At 45.1% G+C, this 20,325-nt stretch overlaps 1 pseudogene; it reads left to right on the top strand.

Annotated features, from left to right (window-relative positions):
- The first annotated feature begins 5,712 nt into the window (after nt 1-5,712).
- Nucleotides 5,713-14,325, top strand: LOC143686650 (epithelial splicing regulatory protein 1-like; annotated as a pseudogene).
- The last annotated feature ends 6,000 nt before the right edge of the window (nt 14,326-20,325 follow it).

Genomic DNA, 20,325 nt, shown 5'->3' with positions numbered 1-20,325 from the left:
GGGAAATAATAACAGTTTTTTCTAGCATCCACTGCAGCTATTGGGGAATCAGCCCTCACGTATATCTCTTTTCTCTCTGGTTGCTTTTAAGATCTTATTTTTGCCTTTTCTGTTCTGAAGTTTCACTAAGTGTATCTAGGGGTGGATTCCCTTTTAACTGCTGTTCTTGGGATTAACTGGGAATACTGAAAATGAATACTGATATTTTGCAACAGTTTTGAAATCGTCTCAGCCATTATTTCTTGGAATACTACCTCCTCCCATTCTCTCTATTATCTCCTTCTGCAACCCTGATTAGATGCATGTTAGACCTTTTTACTCTATACTCTATGTTTCTTTTTTTTTTAGTTTTTTTATTGATTAAAAAAATTAACTCAAAAAACATTAAGATATCATTCCATTCTACATATACAATCAGTAATTCTTAATATCATCACATGGTTGCATATTCATCATTTCTTAGAACATTTGTATCGATTTAGAAAAAGAAATAAAAAGACAACAGAAAAAGAAATAAAATGATAACAGAGAAAAAAAAAAGATTATACATACCATACCCCTTACCCCTCACTTTCATTTACCACTAGCATTTCAAACTAAATTTATTTTAAGATTTGTTCTCCTTATTATTTATTTTTATTCCATATGTTTTATTCTTCTGTTGATATAGTAGCTAAAAGGAGCATCAGACACAAGGTTTTCACATTCACAGAGTCTCATTGTGAAAGATATATCATTGTTCAATCATCATCAAGAAACGGCTACTGGAGCACAGCTCTACATTTTCAGGCAGTTCCCTCCAGCCTCTCCACTACATCTTGAACAACAAGGTGATATCTACTTAATGCATAAGAATAACCTCCAGAATAACCTCTCAACTCTGTTTGGAATCTCTCAGCCATTAACACTTAGTCTCATTTCACTCTTCCCCCTTTGGTCGAGAAGGTTCTCTCAATCCCTTGATGTTAATTCTCAGCTCATTCTAGGGTTTTTCTCAGTCCCTTGATGCGGAGTCTCAGCTCATTCCAGGATCTCTGTCCCACGTTGCCAGGAAGGTCCACACCCCTGGGACTCATGTCCCACACAGAGAGGGGGAGGATGGTGAGACTGTTCATCATGTTGGCTGGAGAGAGAGGCCACATCTGAGCAACAAAAGAGGCTCTCTTGGGGGTGACTCTTAGGCCTAAATTTTAAGTAGACTTGACCTATCCTTTGTGGGGTTAAGTTTCATATGAACAAACCCCAAGACTGGGGGCTCAGCCTATAGCTTTGGTTGTCCACACTGCTTATGAGAATATCAAGAATTCAACTTGGAGAAGTTGAATTTCTCCCCACTCTCACCATTCCCCAAAGGGGGCTTGCAAATACTTTTCCAGTCACTGATCAAATCACTCTGGGATTCATCGGGGCATCACTCTGGACAAACCAACAAAATCTCATGTCCTACCTGAGATTCCAAGTACTTATGACATTCAGTCAAACTATCTACATAAGTTATATTAGGAAATGCTCTAGTCAAAATATAAATTTTGTAACAAATAAACATTTTTTGCTTTAGTCTCACACATAAGGTGACATTTTAAAGTATTAATTATCATCTATTTTCAGCACCATGCAATAATGACATTCCTTTGTTCTTCCTCATGCAAAAACATTTTTAAAATTTGTACATTGTACATTTCACAATTATTATACACTCTAGGCATTCCTAGATTATATCATCTCGATCTTTACCATCTATCTTCCTTTCTGATTTCATCTATGTCCCCAGCCCTCCTCCCTCTATCATTCTCACATGCAGCTTCATTCAGTGCTTTAACATAAGTACATTACAGTTAGGTAGTATTGTGCTGTCCATTTCTGAGTTTTTATATTCAGTCCTGTTGCACAATCTGTATCCCTTGAGCTCCAATTACCCAATATCTCACCCTATTTCTATCTCCTGATGGTCTCTGTTACCAAGGAAATATTCCAAGTTTATTCACGAATGTCAGTTCATATCAGTGAGACCATACACTATTTGTCCTTTTGTTTCTGGCTAATCACACTCAGCATAATGTCCTTAAGCTCCATTCATGTTGTTACATACTTCATAACTTTATTCTCTCTTACAGCTGCATAATATTCCATCTCATGTAAATGTCACAGTTTGTTTAGTCAACTCTTTGTTGATGGACATTTTGGCTGTTTCCATCACTTGGTAATTGTTAATGCTGCTATGAACATTTGTGTAAATGTCCATTTGTGTCCTTGGCCTCGTGTCCTTTGAGTAGAGACAGCATATATATGGGTCCTGTTTTTTAATCCATTCTGCCAGACTATGTCTTTTGATTGGAGAGTTTAATCCATTAACATTCAGTGTTATTACTGCATGGGTAGTACTTTCTTCCACTATTTTGCCTTCTGGATTTTATATGTCATATCTAATTTTCCTTCTTTTTACCTTTACTCATAGTCTTCCTTTCTACACTCTTCTCCACACCTCTCTCTTCTGTCTTCATGTCTGTCTCTAGCGTTCCCTTTAGTATTTCTTACAGAGCTGGTCTCTTGGTCACAAATTCTCTCAGTGATTTTTTGTCTGAAAATGTTTTAATTTCTCCCTCATTTTTGAAGGACAATTTTGCTGGATATAGAATTCTTGGTTGGCAGTTTTTCTCTTTTAATAATTTAAATATATTATCCCACTGTCTTCTCGCCTCCATGGTTTCTGCTGAGAGATCTGTGCATAGTCTTATTGGGCTTCCCTTGTATGTAATAGATTGCTTTTCTCTTGCTGCTTTCAAGATCCTCTCTTTCTCTTTGACGTCTGACATTCTGATTAGTAAATGTCTTGGAGTATGTCTATTTGGATCTATTCTCTTTGGGGTGCGCTGCACTTCTTGGATCTGTAATTTTAAGTCTTTCATAAGAGTTGGGAAATTTTCAGTGATAATTTCCTCCATTAGTTTTTCTCCTCCTTTTCCCTTCTCTTCTCCTTCTGGGACATCCACAACACGTATATTTGTGTGCTTCATATTGTCTTTCAATTCCCTGAGTCCCTGCTCATATTTTTCCTTTTTTTTTCCCTATAGTTTCTGTTTCTTGTCGGATTTCAGATGTTCCGTCCTCCAGTTTTGAAATCCTATGTTCTGTCTCTCGAAATCTACCATTGTAGGTTTCCATTGTTTTTTTCATCTCTTCTACTGTGTCTTTCATTCCCCTAAGTTCTGTGATTTGTTTTTTCAGACTTTCAGTTTCTTCTTTTTATTTTTTCCTTGCCTTCTTTATATCCTCCGTCAATTCATTGATTTGGTTTTTGATGAGGTTTTCCATATCTGTTCGTACATTCTGAATTAATTGTTTCAGCTCCTGTATGTCATTTGAGTTGTTGGTTTGTTCCTTTGGCTGGGCCATATCTTTAATTTTCCTAGTGTGATTTGTTATTTTTTGCTGGCATCTAGGTATTTAATTACGTTAATTAGTTTATTGTGGAGATTGCTTTCACTTCTTTTATCTAGGGTTTTCTTGCTGGATGAATTTGTTGTCTATCTGTTCTTTGACATTCCATTCTTTATCTGGACCTTTAGCTTAAGTTTTGTTTAACAGAGGAGAATTTTTCAGTTCTTGTTTTCTTGTGTCTTGCCCTGCTTGTGTGGTGCCTTCCCCCTCACACACACACACACACTTAGGAGGGTCTACTTAGATATTGTAGACCCCAGCCAGATTTTCCCAGACCAAACTGGCCTCCTATCAGGAGGAAAGAGTCACCTGCATTGGTTTTCCCTGAGGGTGAGACCCAGCAGGTTGAAAGACTTTCCTGTGAAGTCTCTGGACTCTGTTTTTCTTATCCTGCCCAGCATGTGGCGCTTGTCTGCCTGCAGGTCCCACCAGCATAAGATGATGTGGTACCTTTAACTTTGGCAGACTCTCCCTGCTGGGGGCATGATGGAGACAGAGGAGAGGTTGTAGGCTGGTTTTAATGGCTTCAAATTACCAAGCCCTGGGGTCTGAATTCCTTGATGGAGGGATTCCACCTGAGTTGGGCTTCACCCCTCCCCTGGGGAAGGCATAGGCTCCAGACAAGCCCCCAAAAGAGCTCACTTCTGGCTATGCCTGGGGCAGTTGCAGCCTGAAAAGTCCTGGTGCTGTATCCAGAGGCGGTCAAGCCTTTGTAGATACACAGCCACAAAAACCTCTGTTTCCTTCTTTTTTTCCCCCTTTTTCTGTCAGTCCTGCCCCCTTGGTGCTGGGGCAAAAATGAGCAACCTCTGCTTTGATCAGGTTCACCTAAGCTGGGGGCCTATTTTTAGTAGTCAGAATTTGTTAATTAGTTCCACAATTGGCATTTGATTGTGCCCAGTCCCTGCTGCTGGTAAAGTCCTTTCCTTTCCCCTCGGGAAGTGGCCTGTGGGGAAGGGGCACTGGCCGTCACAGCTTTGGGAACTCATGGTTTCAGGGGGGAGCTCGCAGCCGGTCCAGCTGGCCCAGACTGGGGTATGCTGTGTGTCTGGTCACTGACGTGGCCCCAGTAGCTGTTCTGTACCGTTTCTGGTTATTTAGTAGTTGTTCTGGAGGACGAACTAAAACGCGCACGTTGTTGAGCCTACTCTATGTTTCTTAACCTTTTTTTTCATGTTTTCTACCTCTTCATCTTTCTGAACTGTGTTTTCAGCTCTTATTTTCTCTTCAATTATATTTTATCTGTCTACTGAAATTTTTTTAATGATTATAGTTTTTATTTCTATAAATTCTATGTGCTTTTTTCACATATTGACACAGTTATTTTATATTTTGTGTCTGATAATTACAGGATCTGAAGTCTTTGAATATTTATTTCTACTGTTGTTGTTTTTGCTTTTTCTTAATTAGAGAAGCTTGTTTCCTTGAACATTGTGTGTCTGTGTCCCCTTTAAGCTGCTCATATATGGGAAATTTTTGAGGTCCTAGTTGAAGTTTTCCCAGAGATGATTTGCTCTGCAGAAAGGGTGTGCTACCAAACTAGGACCATTTTAAACAAAATTTTCCTTTTGAGATTTTTTATTTGGTTGTTTTAATCACACAGGTGCACGGAGATTAGGCAGGTCAGCCTCTGGCTGTGAATTCACAGGGGAATTTCTCATCACTCCCTCTACGCAGTGGCAGGACATCAGGAGGCAGAACTTGTTTTCTCACTAATTCTTCTCCTCTTGTGCTCCAAGTTCATGTGGAGCATCTTAATAGATTCCCCACCTTGCTGGGCTCTGGGCTTTATCGCCTGTCTCCTGAATTCCATTCAGTTGTCAAAGTAGAAACCTCGAAGAAAAAGGTAAGAAAAATAAAAATAAAAACAGAGTAGAAGACCTGGTTCTCTACAGATCAGCAGACCCACACACAGCCAGCTTTTATGCTTTATTATCTACTGGCTTTCCTAGTCATTGTCAACAGCTACAGATTCCTCTTTCATCTTTAAATGTTGGTCCAAAAACTTAGCTTGACATTACTGGAAACCAGATCTCAGGTAGAGATTTTTCAATCTCTGTTCTTGAGTTCCAGCCCCCACATCATCAGGGGAGACTGGCCTTGGCCCCCACCATGAAGGAGGGGACAAATGAGGACCCTGTTCTCCCATGGAAGTTGAAATCTAGGCCTCCACAGTTGTTTCCAGCCACAGTACTCTAAGCCTGAGCAGCTTCAGCCCCTGTTCCCTTGTCCACAGCGGTAGGTTCCCTTAGCGGGGGGCAGGAGGGGTAAACGATGACCCCAAGTGATTACCCCTTTCTCTTGACAGCTTCCATCTTTCACAGCACTGGAAATGTAAGTCTGCCACTTTAATTCTTCTCTTCTCCCATGACCCTTTCCTTCTTCCTGCTTCCAGAATACAGTACGAACAGGCAGGGGCCAAGCTGGCTCCTGCAGAGTATGGCTAAGGCACCCTCCATTCCCTATTATATAGGAACTCGGGTACCTAAAGGGGCACATCAGGCAGGAACTCAAAGCAACTCAGTTTGTCTCACAGAGGTCATTGCCCTCAGGTGTGGGTGAGGATATCTGGAATCAGATGGGGTCTGGGCTCAGGGTGAGCCTGTGAGTTGAGGAGAACCTGTTATCCTTTTATGTTCACCATGATGTGATGCAGTTGCCTCTTGACCCAGTGAGGAGGCAAGGACACACAGCGCTCTGAGAAGGTGTTTCCAGTCCTAGCATCAACGACAGTATGCAGCCAGCCCTTCGAGATCCAGACTGAGATTCCTTCCTCACCCTACTATAGAAACTCACCCCCATCTCTTTTTCACTTGGAATGTATCAGCAGCTGAGCTGGGACTGAGAGGGAGGCCCATAGTCTTTTGAAAAGAACCTTCTACCAGTCAAGCAGTTGGGACTGTCACTCAGAAAGTTGCCCAAAGGATGATGCTGCCTTCCAAACGCTGTCAGCAAGGTGGACTGCCCTTCTGCAGGGCAACAGTCCACTAACATGACCAACCTCATGGTCTGCTCAGCGGGAAACCATTGAACTTGGAGTCGGGAGACCCTGGGTAACTTCCTCAACCTCTCCGAGCCGCAGTTTCCACACCTGTAAAAGAGGAGAGTAACACCTATCCCAAAGGATTACTGGGGGAACAAATAAAATCACTTATGTTCAGAGGGTTTCTTGTTCTCACTTCCATCTCACCTCACCGCCTCCCGACCCCTCTTCTTTCTCTCCCCATCTATCGTCGTGATAGCTTCTCCGGATTACTTAATGATGCTTTTTGGAATCACTGCTGGGGCCACTGGGGCCAAGCTGGGCTCAGCTGAGAAGGAGCTGGTCTTGGTGTTATGGAAACTGGTGGATCTGGCCAACAAGAAGGTGGGACAGTTGCACAAAGTATGAATTAGATCGAAACAGTTGGAACTGATGGGGGATTGCAAAGAAGAAACCAAGGTGGGTGCCAAAAGCTTATCCTCGGCACCGCAGCTGGATCAAGCACTCTGACGATTTAACCAGTCAGTTAGCAACGAATGGAATATTGGGGTAGGAACTACCTTCATGTCTTTGCTTCACGTCAGGCAAATCCTGCACCCTGAGGCTTGCCTGAATGCTGCTTGTTTCTTTTTTGATCTCCAAAAAGAATTCAAGAAGTGTTGTCCTGGCTCACCTGCTATTGATGAACTGGATGTTGCTGCAGTGATAGTATCTGAGCTTTGAGAAGAGTAGTTCAGTCTCCCAATAGGGAGCCTGTCAAGTTGAAGATATGGGGACTGCAACCTTAGCAGTGATTTCAGACCCTTATAATCACGGGTTTCAGATCCGAGAGAGTAAATTACAAAAGTGAAAGTGGCACTTGCAGCAGGATGGAACTTATTGATGATAACACCGTAGTCAGGGCGCGGGGTTTACCGTGGCTGTCTTCAGATCAAGATTATTACAAGATTCTTCAAAGGACTCGATATTACCAAGAGAGGTGCTGTGCTTTGTCTGAATGCTCAGGGTTGACGGAATGGAGAAGCTCTGGTTAGGTTTGGAAGTGATGAGCACACAGACCTAGCACTACAGAGGCCCAAACAGAACATGGGGGCCCAGTACACTGAGGTTTACAGAGCAGCGGGTGAAGATTTTCTTAAAATTGCTGGTGGTACATCCAACGCGGTAGCCCAATTTCTCTCCAAGGAAAATCAAGTCGTTGTCCGCATGCGGGGGCTTCCTTTCACAGCCACAGCGGAAGAAGTGGTGGCCTCCCTTGGACAACATTGCCCATCACTGGGGGGCAGGAAGGCATCCTCTTTGTCACCTCCCCAGACAGTAGGCTTACAGGAGATGCTTTCAGCTTATTTGCTTGTGAGTGATAGGCCCAGAATGCACTGGGGAAGCATAAGGACTTGGGTAAAAGATACACTGAACTCTTGGGGAGCCCAGCAGCTGAATCGATTCTCCTCCTCTTATTCCACTACCACCTCAGCAATTTGTGCCCCCTGCAAATGTCAAAGACTGTATATGCCTTCGAGGGCTTTCCTAGGCAGCCACAACTGAGGACATCCTGGACTTCCTGGGGGAATTCTCCATAGATATTCGACCTCATGGGGTTCACATGGTATTGAATCATCAGGGTCGCCCATCAGGAGATGCCTTTATCCAGATGAAGTCTGTGGACAGAGCATTTATGGCTGCACGGAAGTGTCATAAAAATATATGAAGGACAGATATGTTGAAGTCTTTCAGTGTTCAACTGAGGAGATGAGCTTTGTGTTAATGGGGGGCACTTTAAATCGAGATGGCTTATCCCCACCGCCATGTAATTTACCATGCTTGTCTCTCCCTCCTGCACGTTTCCAGCTCCTGTAGCAGTTGTTCCCACTGAAGCTTGCTATTTTCAGCCCTTTGTACTTTTGAATCCACGAGCCTGCAGCCCTCTACAGCAGACTACCCAGCTCTGGATATGCCGCCGAGGATGGACTTGTACACACAAATAACCAGGCCAGGACTCTACCCAAAGAGTGGATTTGCATTTTTTTTTAACTTTTTAAATTAAATAGTATAACATATATACAAAGCAAAGGAAGAAAAAAGCAATAGTTTTCAAAGCACGCTTCAAAAAGTGGTTACAGGACAGATCCCAGAGTTTGTCGTGGGCTACCATACAATCCTCTCAGATTTTTCCTTCTAGCTGCTCCAGAATATAGGGGGCTAGAAGGCTTAAATATTTTTTATCATCACAATTGACTGACTCAGCATTCATATTCATTTGTTAAGTCCTATCTTCTATGTATAATTGCACCATCACTTTTGATCTTTCCATACCTCTCATTGGGGTTGTTTGGGCTATGGCAATTCTAAATTTTTGATATTGGAAGGATCTGTCACTAATATGGGGTAGGGAGATGGAAATATCTGATGTTCTGGAGAGGCTGGGCCCTCTAGAATTCAGGACTTATCTGGACCAGGGACCCATCTGGAGGTTGTAGGTTTCTGGAAAATTACTCTAGTGCTTAGAACACTTGTGGAATCTTATATATTGCCCTAGGTGTTCTTTAGGATTGGCTGGAATGGTCCTAGTTGGGGGTTGGCAGGTTATGATAGGTAGCAAGGTCTACCTGAAGCTTGTGTAAAAGCAACCTCCAGAGTGGCCTCTCAACTCTGTTTGCACTCTGTCTACCACTGATACTTTATTAGCTACTCTCCTTTTCACCTCTTTTGGTCAGGATGTAATTGTTGATCCCACGGTGCCAGGTCTGGATTCATGCCTGGGAGTCCTTTCAGAGTGGGTTTGTATTTAAGGGCTCTAGTAATTAGACCATCCTCAGGAAAGAAGTATTTGAAAGATGCATAGTGATCCTGAAACCATCAGATGCAAGAAAACTTCAAGCAACCTCAGGGGAAGTTTGTCTTTACTCGGGCTGCAGTATTTTCAGCACACATGATTGGACAGAGAGCCTCTACCCTATCCTTTGATGGAGTGAAAAATTTGAGCCAATGAAGCCAAATCCTTATAGCAAGCAGCATGCACCATGCATACCTGTCTCCTTGCATGCTGATACAAGTCGGCATTTAAAATGTGAATTTGAAATCAGCTGTCTTCATTACTTCCAGCTTGAGTGGCATCATAAGTGCCACTACTGATGCCATATTAAGTCTTGAGGAAAAAAATATTCCACTAGAGCTGACCATCTCCACCGTGAACTCTGTTGGGAAACTTTGTTTTTGTGTATTCTCACTCTAACTCCCCTTGTCTTCCATACAACCATGCCCTTTTACTAAGTAATTCAAGAACAAAGTCTTGGAACACTTAAATCACAAATTTAAGCAAAAGAAGAAAATAACACTTCAATACTCCCCCCCCCCAAAAAAGATCATTTAAGCTCAAAACTGAAAAAGCCTGCCACCATGCCCGGTACATATGGAATTGGATCAAATCCATGTGACACAGCCAACAGGAGGTAACACTGCAAAGATGGGCACCTAGGAGTGTCAGAGGGCACTTGTCCAAGGGAGGGAAGGGTCCAGAGCTCGGGCGAAACAGCCCTGAAATCAACCTCTGTTGATTCAGAGCTCACCAGTCAGCCTTCTGTTTGCTAACTTTTTTGCCCCGTTGACCTTGATGCTGGGCCTGAGGGCAGATGCCAACCTCCTGCGTGTTGGGTACGCTCACATGTTGGCTGTTTCATCTTCATCTTAACTCTTCATGGACGTATTAGCTAACCTCTTTTTACCCAGTGAGAAAAACAGAAGCTCATGAATGCTAGGGGGCATGCTCGAGGTCACCACTGGGGGGCAGTGGGCAGGGTGGGTTTGACCCCAGCATCCCATCCCTTTCCACACCGTGCTCCCTTCCAGCAACACGCCTGGGCCCTAGCACGAGTGTCCTTGACCCCGGAGAGGCGTGCCCTGATGCAGACTTCTGGATGGGCATTCAGCTTTGGCAGTGGAGTCATAACATTTGGAATTTAGCTCCTCATTCCCCTCCTTCCAGTCCGAGTCCCATTCCACCCTCCCGGAGACTTGAGAAAACTCAAACCCCTGAATCACCCAGACGTTGAACCAGCGTGACCGAGTGTGGTACGAGGCAGTCCTAGTACCTCCTGCTGCCTTTCCCTGGGACCCACAAACACATCCTGTGCTCAGGACCAGGTGTGTCAGCCCCGGGGGGGATAAAACACAAACCCTTAGTAGACAAGGGGACTGCAGGTTCACTCCTTCCCCTATTGTCCTGAGCCTATGTGCACATTCAATGGAGAGAGTCTGACTCTGGTGGACACTGATTACGACATCCAGCTCACACCTGGTGGTATGTCTGTCCCTGGCGGGGAGGGAGCAGGGTTCCTCCACTGTGGCAGCATATGAACACACGGGGAGGGGGTGGGGTGGGGGTAGGTGCTGCTTGCAGAGCATCTGCCTGCAATGGCCACAGATCGAGACCTGGCCACAAGTGAAGCTGACCTTGATCTGTCTCTTCATGATCTGAGTAAAACGTCTTTCCATCAGAGCCTGTGTGAGTCATGCTGGTGACTCGACACCTGTATTGGAGCGGGTTGCCACTCTTTAGTATCTCTCCTTCTGACTGACACGGAGCAGCCCAATAGAGAAGGCTTTTCTCCCTAACAGCCCCGTAGCTCCAACTACACCTACAGACCCTGCTTCACATGGGTAGACTTTCTTATCAGCTTTAAACCTGGCCAGCTAAGAAGTTAGGGCCCCTGCCAAGTCAGCTGGGACTGGGGCTTGGTCAGCAGCCAAGCTCACTGCTGGGTCTGTATGGCCACCCTGTAAGTAGGGTGACCAACATTTCCCAGTTTGCCTGGGATACCCCCTCAGCCCCAGGAAATCTGGGATGGCGTCATCCTACCTACAAACCCACCGCACCGTCTTTGCATTGATAGAGATGGTGGGGGACGGGGTGGGCTCCATTTGCCCTGCAGGCCCAGCCTCTGACCTGATGCCTGGCAGGAAAGACGCCTTCCCTCAGCCTGCCCTGAGAAGCCATTCATAAGTTCAGAACAGGTGACCCTCAGCACAGGTGAGCCAAACTCAGCTCATCCCAGTGTGCCAGGACCACGGGGCCAAGGGAAGAGCTCTGTCTGTTTAAGAGAAAAGTCAGGCTGGATTCTTTTCAACGACTCTGCACTCTGCCTTCTTGGCCAATGCTCTGTCCAACTTCTGTCTGGCCTGCCTGCCAATTTTCTCCCTGCAGATTTGCCGCCTGAGAGGCCTCTTCTGAACCCAGCTCTCATGAACGGTGGGTGTTCTGGCGAGCCAGTTCCCGGGGCTCAGGGTTGCGGCATGACCTTGGCCTTGCCCCTTCCTCCTGGCACGTAGGGGATGGATGCATGCGGCTAAGCCACGGCCAGTGGCAGATGTGGCTCTCAACGGCCCACAGTGGCAGCTCAGAGCCTGGACTTCCAGAGGAGCTTGAGGAGATCTGACCCCCGGAAATGATGAGCAGCCCAGGGTCTGCTGCTCATGCCTGGCTCAGGAGGGTCTGAATAAATCCTGCACAGCTTCCATGGCAGGCTGAGTAGTGGCCCCCAAAGACATCTATATCCTGGTCCTGGGGACCTGTGAACGTAATGTGACGTGGGACAATGGACTTTGCAGTTGTGATTAAGTTGAAGACTTTGAGGTGAAGAGATCCGGGAGTTCTGGGCAGCCTTGAGATTATTACAAGTGTCCTTTATAAGAGGAGGACAGGAGGTCAGAGAGAGGAGAAGGCGCCATGACAATGGAAGCAGAGATTAGAGTGGTGGAGCCACAAGCCAAGGAATGCTGGCAACCTCTAGAAGCTGGAAGAGGCAAGGAACAGATTCTCCTCCAGGGCCCTCAGAAGGAACCAGCCCTGTTGACACCTTGATTTTAGCCTGGTCAGACTCAGCTCAGAGAACTGCCTCCAGAACCGAAAAAGAATAGGTTTGTGATGTTTTAAGTCACTAGGTCAGTGGTAATTTGTTACAGTAGCTATAGGAAACCACCCAGCTGTGGTTCAAACTCTGCAAGGTCACTGTCACTCAGGCTCTGAGAAAACAGGGGTCTACCTTTGCTCAGTGTAGTGGGGCTTGGGGCTGGGGCTCAGCATGGTGCCTAGCACATGCAGAATGCTTGGCAAAGGGACTCTCCTGGCCTCATGCCCATCCTGGCCTCATGCCCCAGGTGACTGGAACACACCCGAATACTTGGGAAGTGCTCACTCATAAGAGCTCACTGAACCCTCAGAACAGTGCTGTGAGGTAGGTATAGCTGTCACCACCATTAGGCAGGAGAAACAGAGAGGTTGAGTGAATTGTCAAGGTACACACAGCTAATGAACGGCAGTACTGGAACTCGAACCCTGGTACCTCTGCTCCAAAAATGGTGACTTTGCCAACACCTAGCAAGGTGTGAGGTAGAAATTGTCCAGAAGCATCACCCCTGAGAGCCCCTGCTTCCCCCCACCCCCCCACCCCCGCTCATCCCTGGATTATGCCCATCTTCATCCTCTCACTCCTTTATTCACCCTCCCCTTTCCCCCTCCCCCTTTCCCCTCCCTCCCCCTTCCTCTCCCTCTCTCCTCCCTTCTCCCTCCCTTCTCTCCCTCCTTCTTTAAGCATTCTCTGAGCATCCCCTTTGAGCCAGGCCCCAAAGTATAGGATGTAAACTTTGCCTTCAAAGGGTTCATCCCCACTGCAGGGAAAGCCAGCCACAGCCCAGGACGCATACCCCAGCAGTCTGCACACCTGGCTGCATCTGTTTTAGCACCTGAGGCATCTATTTAAATGTCCACCATCTGGGCCCCACCCCAGACTCCCTGAGTCAGACTTTCCCAGGGTGGGGCCTGGGCTTAAATATTTTGAAATCTCTCCTGAGGTGATTCTGATGCAACAGATCCCTATGGGGGCTGAGAACCACAGCTTTCTCGAGGGAAGTCTTAGGTATGCCGTGAGGCCCCCACCTCACCACCAGCTGAGGTGGACAATGTACAGTCGGTCCTGGTGATTGGAGCAGGAGGGGCCTACAGCTTAGAAACAGGAGGATTTCACAGAGGAAATGACCTTGCAATGAATTTTGAGAGGTGTGTCGTTTTTCTAAGGCAAGGATTTGCATGAAAGGAGGGAGGGTGTTTTAAGCAGAGGAACCTATTTTTGCGAAGGCATGGAGACAGGAAATAGTGACATATTCAGGAAACTAAGTAATTTAGGGTAGCTAAAGAGTTGGGGGAGGTAAGGCTGGAGAACCTAGCGGGACAGATCCCCAGGTTGGGGGGTGGGGGGACTGTCCTTGATCCCTAGAGGTGGGGTGTCCAGGCTGAGCTATTCTCTCGGGGGTCACCCCTTTCCTCTCTGGGCCTTATGGGTCCTGACACTTCTATTTCTGTGATTTCTGCCTTTTTTTTTTCACCCTCTACTGGCAGCACCAGTTTCTTCTCCTGGGGATAAACCTGAGCTGTTCATTCCTCTTATTTGCACTGTGCCTCTTGGATTTTAAAGCCTGTCTTCATTTCTATCTTTTATTCCCACAGTCAGGAAGCTGATATATTCATCCACAGGGGAGAAAACCGGCGCCCAGAAGGGGAAGTGACCGAACAGGGTCCTGGCGGTTCCCGGATGGACCCCGGCCTGGTGCCAGCCTGGTTACTGCTGGCGGGGGCGGACCTCGTGTGCCCGCGCCTGGACGCTGGTTTTCCATGTCTACCCCAAAGGGCTGACTCGGGGCGACTTTGGGTGTCCGATTGGCAGCGGGACAGGTGGGGGCTTTCACCACCCTTTGGCTCCGGCAGACTGAAGGTGACTTCTTGGTTTGTGGGCCAGTGGGTGAGGACACCGGGGGGCTTCCCTGGGGGGCTCAGCCCACCCCATTCAGAGGCCGCCCACAGGCAGCTGAGCCCTGAGGACCTCACGGCCGACAGTGCCAACCTTTGCCACTGAGCCTCCTGTCGGCGACCCTCTCTCAGAGCTTTCTCTCCTGGCAACTCAGGAGACAGTTGTTTGTCTTTGCTTTTTCTCAGGGGACCCTTTTGGCTCTTTGGTTATCACGTTTAGTGTCTTGACACTCTTACCCCACATTTTTTTCAAATCCCATGACCCCAGACCAGAGAAAGCGGGCCAGGGATGGGCGTCCAAGCCTGAACCTGGCGCAGGAGCAAGGCGTGTCCTGGGGGGCTCGGCATAGCGACACCGCGACAGGTGACACAGAGACCGAGGTTTGAATCCCAGTCCTGCCGCTAGGCTGTGGAACCCAAGATTGGCTACAGAACCTCTCTGAACCCTCCTTTTCTTCTCTTTCTCAAAACACGGCCAACAGCACCACCTGCTCTCCTGGAGGAGGCTGGGACTTTTCCGTGTTGATTTGCTCACCCTCCCCCAGTGCCCGGTACATCATAGGCACAAAGCAAAGGTGAGCTGCTTTCTTCATTGCCCCGAGCTCCACTTCCCATGTCCAGCTGCATCTCCTCCAAGCCTGCAGAACTTCTAATCATCCGGCTTTTTTTTTAAACATGACAACATATAAACACAGACATTCTTTTTTTTTTTTTTGAGAATCAAAGTACTTTATCTCTTGGTAAAAATTTATTGAGTAATTTGAACAGTGCTTGCCTTCTTTTCCTCGTTGTATGACATGATAAAAACAAACACTTTTTATTAGACACGAACATTCTTACCATATGATCATTCCATTCTTGGTATATAATCAATAACTCACAATGTCATCACATATATTCACCATCATGATCATTTCTTAGAGCATTTGCATCAATTCAGAAAAAGAAATAAAAAGGAAACAGAAAAAAATTCACACATATCATACCCCTTACCCTCCCTTTTATTGATCACTAGCATTTCAATCTACTAGATTTAACATTTGCTTCCCCTATTTTTTATCTATTTTTAATCCCTATGTTTTACTTGTCTGTCGATAAAGTAGATAAAAGGAGCATCAGACACCAGGTTTTCACAATCGCAGTCACATTGAGAAAGCTATATCATTATACAATCATCTTCAAGAAACATGGCTACTGGAACACAACTCTGCATTTTCAGGCAGTTCCCTCCAACTTCACCATTACACCTTAACCCAAAAGGTAATATCTATTTAATGTGTAAGAATAACCTCCAGAATAACCTCTCGACTCTGTTTGAAATCTCTCCGCCACTGACGCATTTTGAAATGTGTGAAAAAAATATGAAAAATTTCTTTCATTTCTCTCTTCCCCCTTTTTGTCGAGAAGGTTTTCTCAATCCTTTGATACTGAGTCCCAGCTCATTCTAGGGGTTTCTGTCTCACATTGCCAAGAAGGTTTACACCCCCGGGACTCATAATCCTCTGGTTTTTAATGACGGAGCATCCTGTATTGTTACTGGCCACTTAGATAAAAGCCACGTGACTGTAGTCAACCCCCACCCTCTCTGAGTCTTAGTTTGCTTGTCTGTAAAATGGGGATAGTCATCCTGGAAACCGCTGAGTTTTTGTGAGACCCAGGTGGGTTTAGTTGGCTGAAAGTGTCATCCCTCATGTGGCCCTGTTCCCAGACCAGGGCCAAGTGTGCAGGGCGGGGCATGTGACCCACCCGGCCAGTCAGAGCCCTTCCATGCACTGGTTCTAGCAGGAGGAGACTTTTCTTCTCGGGGCAAAGCATCTGGAAGCTACCAGGGGCTATTTCCCTCCACATGGAGAAGGCAGACCTGTGGTAAGAGAGAATCAGGGCCACACATTGGAAGAAGCAGAGCTGAGAAGCAGAGAAAGGTCCTGAATGTATTCGAAGTCCCAGTTCCCATCTTGTCTGAGGCAAGCTTTACCTCTGCCTCATCATGCTTTGCACTTGATAGCCTTTATTTTTCTGGAATTTTTCCAGAATAATTTTTTCCTCAAATTAAAGCTTTGTCTCTGTTCCCTAAGAGAACTGACTAAGCAGATTTGGATTATCAGCCCTCTCTGCAGATGAGAAAATTGAAGCTCAGAGAAATTAAGTGACTTGTTCAAAGTCACACAGGGAGTAAAAGCAGAGCTGGGATTTTGACTCAGGTTAGCCTTACCCCAAAGTTTGTGTCCTTTGCTCCATTCCACTGTCCCCTGCTTGCCCTGGAGAAGCACCCATTTCTTTCTGTATCAGCAGGGCCCAGTCAGGAACATAGAAATCATGCCAGAATCTCAATAGAGTAAATTTAATACAGGGAATTGGTTATACAGGGCAGAAAAAGAAAAAAGGGAATACTGAGGAAAACCCAGGGAAAATAACTATAGCAACTGGCTACCACCTCCAGGGCTGGGAGAGACTGGGGTTACTGGAACGTAGGAGCTCGGGGGGGTCCATGGAGCTGGGAGACGCTGGGGAGGGGTGCCTCCAGCTCTGCGGGCACCCACGAGCAGGCTCAGTGTGTTAGTTAGGGTTCTCTAGAGAAATAGAATCAACAGGGAATACTCGCAAATATAAAATTCATAAAAATGTCTCACGTGACCTTGGGAACGCAGAGTTCAATATCCACAGGGCAGGCTGTGAAGCCGACGATTCTGATGGAGGGTCTGGACGAACTCCACAGGAGAGGCTCGCCAGCCGAAGCAGGAAGAGAGCCTGTCTCTTCCGAACCCTCCTTAAAAGGCTTCCGGTGATTAGATTAAGCATCACTCATTGCAGAAGACACTCCACTTTGGCTGATTACAAATGGAATCAGCTGTGGATACAGCTGACGTGATCATGATCTAATTCTATGAAATGTCCTCATTGCAACAGACAGGCCAGCACTTGCCCAACCAGACAAACAGGTACCACAATTTGGCCGAGTTGACACATGAGCCTGACCATGACACTCAGTAAGGCACTGTGATGCTGAAAGATGCTGGAGACTGAGCCAGAGGCCACCGTCAGGGCTAATTAACAGAAATAGCCAAAAGAGGAAGAAGTGCCCTTTCCCTTCTCCTGCCCTCCAGCCCCCCTTCAGTGCCCTCTGTGGATAACAACAAATGACAGCAAGCCAACAAAGGAGTCTGGGAAGTGTAGTGGCAGAAATCCAGCCCCCCTGCATCACAGAACCAAACAGAGAAGGGTGGATGTAGCGCTGAGAGACAATAGATAAACAAGCGGCACATCTTCCATCCTTCCCACTCCTGCAAAGGAGAGGGAATCCTGAACCAAGACCCCAAATCCATCCCATGCCTCCTTGTCTGGTTTCTTTCATGAGCTGTAATGCTGGACACACAACTGGGCCAGAATCCAGGTTTATGGCTCCATATGGGTCCATTGCATGAAGTGGGCAAGGGAACAGGCTTCCCACCATCTGCTAGCCAGGCTCTCATGCTGCAGGAAGGCCCCTGCGCCACCCCTGCTCCCTTCGTGACAGCTCTGATCTGTTTTGTCCAGGCCCTTCTGCAGAGACCTAGGTGAGCCTGGGCAGTTGATGAGACAATGTCCATGGAGACTCAGCCACTCACTGCCCAGGCAGTAGGGGCAGGATTCATGGTGGCAATAGGGACCCTTGTAACCTCTTTGCAAGTTACCTTTTACAGACACAGGGACTGATTTCAAGGCTTGATGAGAGGGCTTCTTTGCTTCAACCTCTCCCTAACGCCCCCGGCATACCAGGCCACATCTTCTGCTGGGTCAGACTCTCAGACCTGGGAATCCTCTGTGCTCAGCAGCTGCTAGGCCCCTGGGGCTCCCTGAAGTTGTTAGACTCTACTCCCCATCTGGCTGTCTCCTCCTGCCCACTCACGTTTCTTGTCTGATGGAGAAGAAAGAGGATGGGATTTGGGCATTAGTCATACTTTGCTCCACCACTTCCCAGCTGTGAGACACCGGCAGGTTACCTTTATGACACATAAAATTTGAGAACCTTGCAACTTTATAGGTCCATTAACCACCCCCTCCATTGTTTATAATACAATTGTTATATACATAAATTCTATCTATATACAATACAAACCCCACAATATAATGTTCTAAATTTTGCTTAAACAGTTACATGTGTTTTAAAGAAATTAAAAAGGGAAAAAAGTCTTTTCTAATTACCTCTACATTTACCTGTTTTGTGTTCTTTATTTCTTCCTGATAATCTCAATTTTCTTTTGGTATCATTTTCCTTCCATCTAAAGAATTTCCTATAGCATTTCTTTTGTGCAGATCTGCTGGTGATGAATTCTCTCTGTTTTGTTCATCTGAAAATGTCTATTTCATGTCTATTATTTTTTTCTTTACAGCTTTATCGAGATATAGTTCACACATCATATAATTCACCCATTTAAATGGTACAATCAATTGTTTGGTATATTCACAGATATGTGCAAACATCACCAATTTTAGAACATTTTTATAACTCCTGAAGGAAATCCTAAACCCAATAATTGGGACACCCTTATTTCCCCCTTACACTCCTGCCCTAAGAAACCACGACCTCGAATCTACTTTCTGTCTCTATGGGTTTCCCTGTTCTGGACGTTTCACATAAATGGATTCATATAGTATGTGGTCTTTTGTGAGTGGTTTCTTTCACTTAGCATAATATTTTGAAGGTTCCTCCACGATGTAGCATGTTCGCCCTTCATTCTTTTTTATGGCTAAATAATATTCCATCTTATGGACGCACCATGTTTTGTTAATATGTTAATCAGTTGATGATCTTTTGAGTTAATTTCACCCCTTTGCTAGTATGAATGAAGCTGCTATGAACATTTATGTACAAATCTTTTTGTGAGCATAAGTTTTCATTTCCCTTGGGTACAGATCAGAGTGGAATTGCTAGATTATATGATAACTGTTACTCATTTGAGGAACTACTAGTCTTTTTTCCAAAGTGGCAACCCCATTTTACATCCCCACCAGCAATATATAAGAGCTCCAGTTTTTCTACATCCTTACCAACACCTGTTATCATCTGACTTTTTTATTTTAGTCATCCCGGCAGGTATGAAGTGGCTTAATTTTTATTTCCCTGGTGACTAACAATGCCAAACATTTTTTTCAAGTACTTATTGGTCATTCATAGCTCTTCCTTGGAGAAATGCCTATTCAGCTCCTTTGCCCACTTTTAAGTTGGGCTCATTGTCTTTTTTAAATTGAATTTTAGAATTATTTAATATATTCTGAATACAAATCCTTTATAAGATATAGATTTGCAAATATTTCCTCCCATTGTGGGGTCTTTTCATTTTTTAAATTAAAAAAATTTTAATTTTCATGAAGTCCAAATTATCTGTCTTCTGTTGCATTTGCTTTTTGTGTTATATCTAAGATTCTTTTGCCAAATCCAAGGTCATGAAGGTTTACCCATATACTTTCTTCAAAGGATTTTATAGTTTTAGCTTTAATGTTTAGGCATTTGATCCATTTTAGTTGTTTCTTTTCAAATATGGTGTGAGCTAAGATTCCAACTTTATTCTTTTGTATGTGGCAATCCTGTTGTCTTTCTAGTAATTTGCTTATTTCAATGTTATCTAATTTATCTGAGTTGTCTCATCTAAGTTATTGAATTTATTGGCATACAATTTTTCATAGTATTCCTCTCTATTTTTTTTTTTACTCTGTAGGGGCAGTAGTAATGCCCCCTCTTTCTGATTCTAGTAATTTGGGTTGTCTTTTTTTCTTAGTCAATTTTGCTAAAGATTTTAGAGAACCAGCTTTTGATTTCATTGATGTTCTTTATTGCTTTTCTATTTCCTATTTAATTAACTTCCAGTATTTCCTCCTGTGCTGGTTGGAAATGATGTATGCCCCCTAGAAAAGCCATGTTTTAATCCTAATTCCATTTTGTAAAGGCAGCGTTTCTTCTAACCCTTATTCAATAGTGTATATTTGAAACCGTAATCAGATCATCTCCCTGGAGATGTGATTTAATCAAGAGTGGTTGTTAAACTAGATTAGGTGATGACACGTCTCCACCCATTTGGGTGGGTCTTGTTAAGTTTCTGGAGTCCTATAAAAGAGGAAACAGTTTAGA

Source organism: Tamandua tetradactyla, chromosome 6, assembly GCF_023851605.1.
Source record: "Tamandua tetradactyla isolate mTamTet1 chromosome 6, mTamTet1.pri, whole genome shotgun sequence".
NCBI lineage: Eukaryota > Metazoa > Chordata > Mammalia > Pilosa > Myrmecophagidae > Tamandua > Tamandua tetradactyla.
The sequence above is the reverse complement of the archived record's forward strand: the minus strand, read 5'-3'. Positions and strand labels throughout refer to the sequence as shown.